The following is a 12622-nucleotide window of genomic DNA, read 5'->3' on the forward strand; positions in this document are numbered from 1 at the left end:
GACCACTAAAATGACATTCTTATGTGCCACTCTATCCTGGAAGCATCTTCTTGGGAATCACCTATGGAGATATTCCAGGGATCCCCAGAGACAGGCCTCATCATGATTCAGAGTGTTGATAGAAGTTCTACCAGCTGAGAATTTTCTCTTTCATTTTATACCAACTCCTCGGAGCATAGGATTCCAAGATCATAAGATTCCCAGCTGGAGTGGACCATAAGGGATCATCTCTAGCCTTCGTTCATCATTTGACTTTTCCTTGCTTAGCTTTGACTCTCCTGACTCAGTCAACCACTTCTTAACCTCTACTCCCACTAGATCCCACAAACACTAATATTTGCAGACACTAAAACAAAACCCACCTCCCTTTTTTCTCTCTCTTCTCCTTTTAAGTCTGATAGGCAATAGGTTTTTGAGTCAAGTAACCTGTGTTCAGATCCGTCTCTGCCACCTGATACCTGTGTGACACTGGTCAAATCATTTCAGTTTTCTTAGCCCTGTCAGGTTCTTCATCTGTAAAAGAGAAGGGTGAACGAGAGCCCCTCCAGCCCTAAATCCTAGGAAATCTGTTCTTCCAGGGGACCAGACAAGAAGGTTGTTCATGTTGTAGGAGTAGAAGGATTAAATGCAGGAACAGAGTTTTTCATGAGCACTGGAATTCCTAGTCCTAGTGGTAGACAGAGTAGGATCTCTTCTTTTCCAGTGTTGGGTATGACAAAGAGGGAAGTTCTCTTTAAGGGGACAGCGTAGCGTAACTGGTCAAGATCCTGGGGAGTTGTTTTTCCCTGACCACATAGCCAAGCCACCAAGTCATTCAGAAAGAAGGAAAAACCTAATCGATCTGCCTAAAGAAGGAGATTGGTGGCATCTGAATCTGGGAAGGGTTTTGTGAGGCTTCTCCTCACAACGGTAGTATACCTGTGACCGGGGTCACACCTGCTCCACCCTTAACACAGCTCTGCTTCCTGGAGGAGTCTTCTTTTATTACATTCTCTGCTCTCTGGCCTCCTTATTCCTTCCTAGAATTGTCACTTTTGCACATGGTGATAAATGAGCCAACTGGGGGTCTCAGTTTTTCACTGTGGCATATGGAAAGAACTTAAGGAAATATTCCCTCCACCCTGGGCAGAGCACATCTTTACTGTGAGAAGCAAAACTCACCATTGTCCAAGTCTATTTCCTTCTTCCTTTCTTTTCAGTCACCACCATCAGGAAGAACTGAACCTAGCACATACTTGGTCTTATTCTGCATTTTTTTAATCTTAATTTTGATTTTAAATATATCATTCAGTGTCTTAGCTTTCAGCATCTTTTATTTACTTCAATTTGGATTATGAAATCTGATTATTTTATTTGCAGATTCAAAGAGTTGTAGGTACTATTGAGCTCTCCAAGGAGCTTAAACATTATTATCTGATACCTAATACCAAAGTGCCATAGACTTCTAGAGCTGGGAGGGATAGTAGGAGCATCATGCTGGTAAATGTTTAACAACTCGTTGGCTCTCAGGGGAAAAAAAAAAGCAAGGTGACACACTTTTAAGTTTCATTTGCATTATTAAAGTTTTCTCTATCACTCTTTAAAATCTAGACAGTCAACAAAACCAAACCTCAAGCCCTGATTGGTAGCTTCCCAGTCTCAAAAATGTTCACTCTGAAAATTTAACAATCAGGTCCTACAAGCTGGTAGGAGCTGGCTCCAGCATATCCCTGGATGGTAGAGATCATCCAGTCCAAACTTCTAAGGCCAAAAGAGGTGAATATTTGCCCATGATCACACACCTAGTTAGTGGGTGAGCTGGGTCTAAAGAAGGGGTTTTTTGTGGACTCCTCAGAATAATGTTTTAGAAAGCATCAAATACACTATATAGGCTTACAAAGGAAACCAATTATATTGAAATAAAGATTTATTTCCCACCCCAGAGAAATCTATTGATAGGTCCCAGGTTAAGAATCCCTGGTCTGGAACTTAAATGTGCTACTAACTCAATTATGTGATCTTGAACAAGTCATATGATTGTCTTGAAAGCCAACAATACTGATTAGTATTTATTATTTCAAATGTGCCAAGTCAAGTTAACAAACATTTATTAAAGGGTTCACTATGTGCGAGGCACTGCACTGAGCACTGGGGATACAAATATATGAGCAAAAGTAAAGACAGTCCTTGCCCTCCAGGACCTTGCATTCTAATTTGGGAGACATAACACATAAAAAGGAATTGAAAAGCTGTTGGGGGAGGGAGGTATCCTCACAAGGAGGGCTGGGATTTGTGGGGATGGTGGTGAAGTCTGGAGGATACCTGGTCTGAGCCCTTCCTCAAAATGGCAGTTTGGGGAGAAATCCCTGAGTCGAAGAAGGGGCCCCTAGGAGAGAGGGAGAAGTCATGGTGATGAACAGAAACATTAAGGGTAGAACTAATTGGTAATGTTTACTTTAGCAGAATCTTTAACGCAGTTATAATCCCAGTGAGTAGTACTCAATCATCTTTCTTCTATTTGGTATGTGATAACTCAATTCGATTGTTGTCCTGTCACTTGGCTTGTTTAATCAGAGTTACAACTAGGGTGAGGTTAGGGACTTTGCTTCAGGGTGTTGAAATTTAAAGGATGACGAATGCGCTTTTAGTTAAAATAAGAAACAATCAAATGGCGTGCTTCCTACCTCTTCTTACTTGGGCGAGCTCTTCCTTGCCCAGCCCTATCATTCATCCTTTTTAGTAGTAGCCTTTCAGTGTCTTGGGTTCTCGACCTGACCAAGGTCCGGGCGTTTCCATCTTCATTGCCCATCACCACGGCATCCTGGGATCCCTCTTTCCATGATGCCTGCGTCCCAAAATCTCTCTTTAAAATCCCTTGGCCACCTTCAGTTGAATTCGTATGTTTAAAAAGCTGATTTTTAAGGAACTATTCCTGCTGTTTGTTCTCCATACCAAAATCTCTCTTCCAATTGATTGATCCACTTGGCGGGGGCCGTGTCTGTACACTGCAGACGGGATCCCTGTGGATGGATTGTTGGGACTTTTTTTTTTTAATGCTAAGGAAAACAAGAGAAATGCTCATCTAGATTCTGACCTGGACAAATACAGTGATTTATCGATGAAACAGTTAATCAAAAAACATTTTGGATTTTTTTTTTCAAAAAAAATTTAACTGAAGGGAAGGGAAACAGAATAAGCATTTATGTAGCGCCTAGTGTGTGTGAGGAACTGTGCTGAGCGTTTTACAAATACCGCCTCATTTGATCTTCACAAAAACTCTGGGATGTACGTGCTATTAATATTCCCATTTTACAGTTGAGGAGACTGAGCCAGACAGAGGTGAAGTGACTTGCCAAGGGTCACATAGCTAGTAAATGTCGGAGGCTGGATTTGAACTCAGATCTTTCCGATTCCACATCTACTTTTCTATCCACTGCACCACCTACCTGCCATTTAAGGCAAAAACAATGTCTCCCTTGGTTTAAAAAAAAACCAAAAACACAGACCCTCCTTAAAGTAACATTAAATGTATAATACTTCTGTTTTGTTGAGGATAATATATTGAGAGAGAGTTTGAGGATAATACGGAAATAATAATTATTCCTTTTTTTAAAAAAAGTTTTATTAATTATATACCACAATCATTTCATGGTATGTGCCCTTGGAAAATAGTTGAGTCAACAAGCATTTATTAAAGGTTCACATTAATACCACTCTTCCCCCCACCACACACACACACACACACACACACACACACACACACACACATTGTAGCAACCAACATTAGCAACCTTGTCTAAGTGTATGCACTCATAGGCTTCCCCACCTCTATAGCAAAAGGAAGGAAATGTATTTCTTCATCTGTCCTCTAGGACCAAAATTGTTTATGCCTGTGGATTACAATATTCTTGGACTTTGATAAAGTAGCCTTGTCACAGAATTGGTAACCATAGTGATTCCTTTAACAACACTAAATACTGATTGGATATAATACAATGTCGATTCGGGAGTTTCTATCTCCCCATCAAGATAGATCCACCATGGTCTACGAAGGAACCAACGGTAGATAGAAAGGTTATGGGCAGGAAGAGAAAGTATACTAGGTGGAAGAAGAGAGAACAATGTCCACAAATCAAGGTGTGATAAACCGGTCCTTGTCTCTGTGATGCCAAAATGACCAGAGAATTTAACAGGTTGTTCCATGTCATCTAAAGAAAACTACTTATTGACTACTGGTATTTTTCACTTTTCACCTAGAGACAAAATAGGCACCCCTCAGTTTCTTTTTACTTCTCCGTCGATGGTCTTTTCCTCAGGAGGTCAAGAGAATGTTATCCTTTTTAAAAAAATAAATTTTAATAGATGTCTTCCTTTATGCAACTCTGCATCACTTAAATCCAGTTCATGCCCAAGTCAAGACATCACACCATGATGTCATTGGTCCTCTTCGAAATGAAGGACAAACCAACAACATTATCAACATTATGCCAAGTATCCCTCCCTTCCCCTTCCCCCTCCCAAGGAGTCATCCCATATAACATATAGTATTTTTAAGAGAGAAACTAAAGCAGCACAACTTATCAATACATCGGAAAAGTCCCCAAACATGTGCAATATGTGATGCTTGTGGATCGATCTTCCCACAAAAGAAGGTTATCTCATCATGGAGTTTGGACTTTCTGGAGGACTCCAAATAGAATTTCAGATGTAACCCAAAATATCACTAAGTTTTACAAATTATTTTTTATTTTTATTCTTGAACTTAAAGACCAAATCAGTATTTACTTTTTTAGAGGACTGTTGCACAATGCAAATTCATAGGTATGTGGGCACCTCTACAGCCACTACATCCCTATATATCAAATAGGTTCTCTCTGCCTCCAGCTGCACCAGCCACCATTTCTGAAAGCTAAATCTCATGATGTTGTTTCACAACTTGTGATTTTGTCCTTATCATCTTTAGATCTTCAGATTTCTTACAATTTGTTCTTTTTTCCCATGCTGCTTGAAGAACTACCCAAGTGAGTGTGAGCCATGAATTTCATCACTCCCTCTCCCAGGTCATCCATCAATGTGTTGGGTCAGAGCTTCGAGGTTGCTGACTGTTGAAACACCCTCCCAGACACCTTCACACAACTGAATTTAATGCCACTTAGGAATACTTTTTTTTTTTAATGATTCATGTTCATTTTCAGGCCAAATGAGTCAAGCTAATTTAGTCTACTTTCTTCTTCTTCTCCCTACCCCCACCTGTCCTAACTGTACCAACCACAGCACTGAAATCTAAAATTCTATCCCAATAATCTCACAGGCTTGTCTGTTGTAAATTAAACCCAAACAATATATTCCTTATTACTCCGTGGTTCTCTGGACTTTCAAAGATTATTTTCCTAATATTTGTTCAACTTTAGTTGGAGAAATCAGATAATAATTTTTAATACCATTCTTCCTAAACTTTTTCCTACACCAGTTAGACAAATTGTTGGTCTTTTCCCAATCAGCTGAGAACTCCCTCAGTGCGAGGTAATTTTTCAGAAATAATTACTCATTTGTAAAACACATTGTTTAGTAAGTGTACCAGCTTGATTCTTTAATTCCCTAAAGATACACCTCTAACGTTTGCTCGTTCACATTTTCCAAGTATTCTGTCTGCTATTTTAAACTATTTGAAGCTATTTTAAACATCTTCACCAATTTACAATTCTCCAAATGTCATTTATGTTCCTTGTTATTAAAATCAGGCTGTTGTTTTTTTTAAAGAGTTCATTAGTAGTCATTTTATAATATAATATTTTATTTTTCCCCAATTAATATGTTAAAAACAATTTTTAAACAAAGTTTTGAGTTCCAAATTCAATCCTTTCCTCTCTCCCCCAGGGAGCTGCAGTCCCTCCCTGAGACAGTAATCAATCTGATGTAGTTTATACATGTGCAATCATGTAAAACATTTCCGTATTAGTCACTTTGTACAAGAATGCTTGAATTTTTTTTTAAAAAATGAATGAAAGAAAGAAAGTGAAAAATAGCTTGCTTCAGTCTGCATTCAGATAGTATCAGTTCTTTCTCTGGAGGAGGATAGTATGCTTCATCATTAGTCTCTTGGGATTGTCTTGGATTATTGTATGGCTGAGAAGAGCTAAGTCATTCACAGTTCTTTTTCACACAATATTGCTATTACTGCGTGCAGTGTTCTCCTGGTTCCCTCGCAGTCATTTTAAAATCTTCTTTCTATTGCATTCTTGCTTTACTCAGTGGGTCTGTGGCTTTTTGGTCTCTCTGAGTAAAAAATGCTTAAAATTCCTTCTGCTGGTGTTCAATCATTTTGTTTTCATTCACCTCTGGTCTTCTTCTGTGAACTTTACTGATTTCCATATATTTCCTGGGCCTTTTCTCCTTTCTCATGGCTCTGGACTTCCAGAAGCCTGACACTAAAAAGAGCTTTTGGCATATAATTAGTGTTAATCAAGTTTTTCTGTTCCTTCTTTCTTTTCTTTTTTTTTCTTATTAGTTTACAACACTCAGTTGCCCTCCAAGACGGCATGTAATCCAATGCAGGTTACACATATACCTTCACATTAAACTTATTTACACAATAGTCAAGTTGTAAAGAAGAATTATAGCCAATTCTCTATTCCTTCTTAAGGCTCGTACCATCCATTGATGTGAGGGGTAACCCATTGAATTCCCAAGACCCCAGCTTGAAAATCAAGTCCTTTAACGTACCTCTGGAGAAACTAGCTATGAAGTACATTTACAATTATAGATAAAATTATTAGAAACTGCCAGGCATATAGCACAAGTCCATTGTTAATCCCCAAGCACAAGACTTGCTATTATGGACATACTTTTGCCATCTGTCACTCGCTTTACTATTATATTCAGTGGAGAAACCAGATTCCCCAACCCACCCTCTCTTCACATTGATCGCCTTTGCCAAAGAAACATTGGGAGGCTTTTGTTTAGGGAGAATATGTTAATATCCATGTTCTGACTTACTCTTTGCCTCCACCCACCCACTAGAGAACCGGGGAAATCACAAAGTACATTCCTAAAATTATTTTTAGACTCCTGGAATCTTAAAATTGAAAGGAAGCAGAGATTTTGGAGTTAGAGGATCAGCTTAAATCGTAGAATATCAAAGGTGAAAGGACCAGTCCCCTCACTTTTACTGAGAGCAAAGAATTGATCCTAATTCTTGCTAAATTAAATAAGGGCCATAAAAACCACAAAAGCTTTAAGCTAATGATGACATACTCCGAAAGAATAATCTCATTTTATAAATGAGCTGCAGTCTCTATTCTTTACCAAAACAGTTTTTTAACAGAATCTCAGAGTTGGAAGGGACTTGAGAGGCTATCCATCTAGTTCAGCCTGTACAGGAATCCCTTCTATGACATTCTGGACAAGGGGTCATATGGCCATAGCAGAGTAAGGGAGAGCCTCTTACCTCCCAGCATAGCCCATTCCACTCTTGACAGTCGTCCTAGTCATTATGTGTTTCCTTACATCCAGCCTAAATCTGACTCTGCAGCTTTCACTCATTGCTTCTAGCTTTGCCCTGTAGGGCCAAGGGGAACAAATCTGGTTGCTCTTCATCCTGACAGAACCTGAAAACAATTGAGAGCAACAATCTCCTCCCCCACAGTCTTTGCTTATCTTGGCTAAACATTCCCAGTTCCTTTGGTAGCTCCTCAAGGCCACCCTCTGGATGCCCTTCACCTAGTCAGTTTAAGGTGAAATTATTCCACTTGGAATTGATTCTGGCTAATTTGCAAAATGAAGATTCACTGTAACTCCAATTTCAGCTTCCAGCAAGATTTCTATTTGTGCTTTTTTAAAAAAAAGGTTAATTAATTTTCAGTTTATTGGTGCTTTTTTGACTTGTTTTCTTCAGCAGGCAATAAATTAGCAGAGCGGTAAATGGAGCAGCATGAAAGATTAAGTTGCCCATATTAACTCTCAGTTTGGGTTGATGGAGACCCTCTGTCACCGAGGAGGAGGACCCCAGCACCTGGGGCTGGATCTGATTCGGTGAACTTGGAGAAGGACATGGACAAAATCCATCAGGAGGGCTGACATGGATGGGGTATGACTCGTATTGTTGGAGGGATTACCCATAGTGATAAGATTATAGATATATTCGACTGTTTGAGTCCTCCATATACCACTACCAAAGGAAGCCCACTGTTCCTGCCTTCTAAGCATTTCTGTTTGTTGTTTATCTTTAAGGGATTAGGGACTGGTCCTGTGATATCATTGGTGGAGGGAGCCTAGGGTAAAGAACTCCCACTACCAATGCAAGTTGGCACCATTTCTACAATTTGTAGTCTTAGAGAGTTCCCTGTGGACCCAAGAGGCTAAATGATTTGCCCTGGGTCGCACAGTACATGTCAGAGGCAGAACTTAATAATAGTAATAATAGCTAGCATTTATATAGTGTTTATTATGTGCCAGGCTCTGTGCTAAACATTTTGCAATTATTATCTCACCAACCCTGGGGGAGGCAAGAGCTATTATTATCTCCATTTTACAGATGAGGAAACTGAGGCAAATAGAGGGTAAGTGACTTGCCCAAGGTCACACAGGTAATAGGTATGTAAGGCTGGATTTGATTTCAGGTCTTCCTGACTCCAGACCCAGCACTCTGTCCACTTTGCCACCCAGCTGCCCGAGGTCTTGCTTGCTGTTTGTCTTTGGTTCTCAGAGAGGACCACAACATCAGGAAGGTGATGCCATGACATGCAAGGGAATTGGATTTAAGTGAGGGAGGGCTGCGCAAAGTCACCAGCCTCACTTTCTCCTCTGGAGCCACCTGCGTCTAGTGGCCAGAGTGTGAGGCCACCTCTCTATCCACTATCTTTAAATGCACAGCAAATCTTACTGATCACAATGCCAACTTTAGTTGCAAAGCAACTCTGATTTTGAATACAGATGAAAGAAACCTATCTTTAAATGGGAGCATAATAAAGAGTTCAATAAAATAGGCTGGAACAAGTCTGTTTTCCAGAAATAGCAAAATGGTGTTAATCATTTTGCTATGAATCATAGAATCTTGCAGCCAAAAGAGAAATCTACAAACTGTTTTTTTGGTGTTAAAATGTCAGCTTTAAACTTAAGTGAGTTTTATTAAAAGAAAAAAATACTAAAAACTGAATAGCAATAAGACTAGGAAATAGGAAACCTGGAAATTCATTCATTAAGTAAAGAGAGACCATTCGTCCCTCCTACCTTTGTTTTCATCTGAAATAGATATCTTTTTCCTCTCTCCCCACCAACACTTCAAAATGAATTGGAGGACTCTGTATGGTAGGGGCCACGTGCTTGCGGTGCCCTCTATGAGGGATGGGGAACCAGGTACTCTGACGTGGGGATGAAAAGTGGTTTGTGCCATATTGCAGCCAGAACTCCCTTTTATTCTGCATTGCAGCTGGATTTTGCTCTGAGAGCTATTTAGAACTGATTAGGTTTCTATAAAGCACCTTGAGCTACTTTGATGTATCAGGGTGATTATGCGGCCAACCCAATTGTTCAGGAATTTACCTCATTTGAAGTAACAGTACTAAAGACAGATTAAACTTACAAAACTAGCCTTTCTTCCCGTCGTCCCCCCCCCCACCACCTCAGAGAGAGTTAATCCAGTTCCCTTCCTGGGTCTCCTTCAATCAGCTTCTCTTGTGGACTTGGCCATGAAGCATTGTCTATGAACAAATATTAAGTGGTTATTTCCATGGCTCAATTGGCTACCTTCCAGAAATTCCAGCACACATTGTCCCTATCAAGGATCTTCAGTTATAATCCTTCCAACCCTAAAGGGCCTGTGTTCCAATACATTCTTGTTTGGTCTCCTCTTAGCCTGAGTATAATGAGTCTGGACAGTAATGATCACTGTACTTATCATTTCTGGGCCCATGTCCCCTGGGATCAAAACATTTGTCAGTTGGAAGGTTCTTTCAATCGCAGTCCTTAAATTAGAAATTAATCAGATGAGACTCAAGCTCCATCAAGACGAACATTTACTGTGACACGAGGCTGGATCTTCTGCATCTGACAGAATAAGTCCATCTATTTTGGCATGCCCCTGGCCTTTTTGAAACTTAATTCATGCTCACTGGACCTGAATGATAATTGGTAACATTCAGAAATAAACTATATAATTGAAGCACTATGGTTCAGGTCTCTTCCCCTACCATATGCTAAAATGTCTCCCTGGGAAGTTGCTGAAGATCTCTATGTGTTGCATCAAGTCATTTTTAGTATTAAAACATGATACCTTAATGGCATTTTTTCTGGTGTAATTACCCCCCAAGAGGGCTGAGGCCTGCCAAGCTGGCCTCTCTATAATGGTTTCATGTCTAATCAAGCTAAAAAAAGGAATAAAAAAGCTGCCCAGAAACAATGATACCTTGTTTTGAGGCCAACCTGAGTTCCATTCCTCCTGCCCAGGACTTTCCAATTCAGGTGCGCAAATTCTAGTGCTGGTGGGCTGTGTGTGTGTGCGCGCGTTTGCGTGTGCGTGTGTGTATACCGCACATACATGGGTATTGTTACCAAGAGATGACTTTCCCTTTGCCACAGGCTAATGGAAACTAATTCTTATGTAGATTTCTTTTGATACCTAATGTATCCCCTAATATTTCACATTCCTAATGAGCATAATTTGACAAGCAATTACAAACAACACCAGAGCTGCCAATACCATGGTGCCAAGCCTTGGGGCACTATCAGAGACTGTAGAGAGCCAGTGACATAGTCAGGCAGAGAGAGCTGGGATTTTACAGCCGCTAAATTCTTTGCAGTTAGGATCTTTTAGAGACACAGTGTGTGCTAGACTGTATGTCCTTACTAAGAGGGAGGAGAAGAGTTCCTATGTGTTCACTGTTTCTCTTCTTAATCGTAAACACAACTATTCCCCTCCTTAGATGGACCCTAGATTGTAGGATGAATCACAGGGAAGGTGTGATAATAGGAAATCAGAGATGGTGCCCTCTTTGAGGTGGACTCTGCATGCCCAAGAGCTTTCTTTTTCCTGGGGATAAAGCCCCCTGGCTCTGTACTCACTCAGTATGACCTAAAGGAAAATAAACAAGAAGTTAGCAGGAGGCAATGTGATTTCCCACTTTTTGACCACCAATCAATCAGTAAGCATTTATAAAGTGCCTACAACTTGCTAGGAATTATGCTAAGTGCTGGGGAGAGAAATCATTTCTACCTACAAATGGGCTTATGTTTTAATGGGGAAAGACAAGAAATACTTATATATATACATGTATATATATACATATATATCTGTATGTATAACAAATCTAGAAATAAATCATACAAAAGATATAAAGTAGTTTAGGAGGGAGGGCACTAGTAATTGAGGAAATCAGGAAAGGCCTTAGATAGAAAGTGGTCCTTGAGTTGCTTCTTTAAAGAAAGAGAGAGAGAGAGATTCAGAGAGCGGAGGTGAAGAGGGATTAATTTCAGGCACAGGATTGGCCATGGAGACAGGGGAGGAAGTGTCACATTCAAAGAACAGAGAGGATGCCACCTTGGCTGGATAAGCTGAGGAACTATTTCCCAAGCTACCTGCTAATGACCTCTTGGTGATAATGCAATCTTGATTAAAGAAAGGTGTCTGAGCTAAGTAACAAGATGAACAACTCTGTTCCTGCATAATGGAATAGGGTTAATTTTCTTCAGGTGAACATTGGGTTAATTTCCTCAAATGTTTTCCTGGTCTGTGTGATTGTGACATAGCTAGAAAGAAAATAAATTTGTGAGTTGCGAGAATTATGGAGGATTTGGTGGGAGAGGGTGGTGGAATGGAATGTGACCAGCATTAGAAAGAACTTTGCTTTGCTGCTATGTGGATGACCTTAGGAAAGTAAGCTCAGTGCCAGGTACATAATAAGGGCTTAATAAAAGCTTGTTGTTTGCTTGTTTGATCTACAAGGTGAGGAAGTTGGATTAGGTGTGATAGCCAAGGCACCTTCAAGCTTTAACATGCTATGATTCTCTGAATACGTATATGGTTGGGTAACTTGGCTGGTACTGGGGCTAGCAAGTAGCCAACTATGTGATCCACCCTACAACCTAGGACTTATCTAAGGAGGGGAATGGTTTTGTTTAAGCTACTGAATTTTGCCCTGTTTCATGATCATGGATTATATTTTTGTCTCCATTAGATGCTATGTTAAAATGCATGCTCTCAATTATAGGAGAATTGGTAAGAGAATATGGATGGATCGACATAAATTCATTTCTTTCCAATAAATTCATTTCTTTCCAAGCGCTATCATTTCTTCTGTGAGAGGATTCCCTTTACTAGTGAAAATTGTAACCCTTCTATAACTTACTAGCCAACCTTTGGATGATGAGCCTCTCTGAACATAGCTAATCAATCCTTGGACACCAGATCCATAGTCCACCAGAGAGCCCATACCTGAAGTTTTTCCAGCTTTGTAGATCTTGCCAGGGCTTGGGCTTGGCAGGCATTTAAGTCTTTGAGAGTCTGGGCTTATTTCTGTGCCACACTGAAGCATCAAAGTTGGACCTAAGTGGAAGAAATCCATTTTTTTATAACATATCCTTATTTAACATGCCTTAGATGGATCTGTGACTCTAGGGGGCTGAGAACTCCAAGGTATAGATCACAACC

The 12622-nt window shown here is 40.1% G+C and overlaps 1 protein-coding gene across 1 annotated transcript in view; it reads left to right on the forward strand.

The window, feature by feature from the left end:
- The window catches only part of LNX1 (ligand of numb-protein X 1), a 111859-nt gene that overhangs the window by 13084 nt on the left and 86153 nt on the right, over positions 1-12622 (forward strand). The window lies entirely within an intron of this gene.

This window comes from Trichosurus vulpecula, chromosome 6, assembly GCF_011100635.1.
Source record: "Trichosurus vulpecula isolate mTriVul1 chromosome 6, mTriVul1.pri, whole genome shotgun sequence".
In the NCBI taxonomy this organism is placed as follows: Eukaryota; Metazoa; Chordata; class Mammalia; order Diprotodontia; family Phalangeridae; genus Trichosurus; species Trichosurus vulpecula.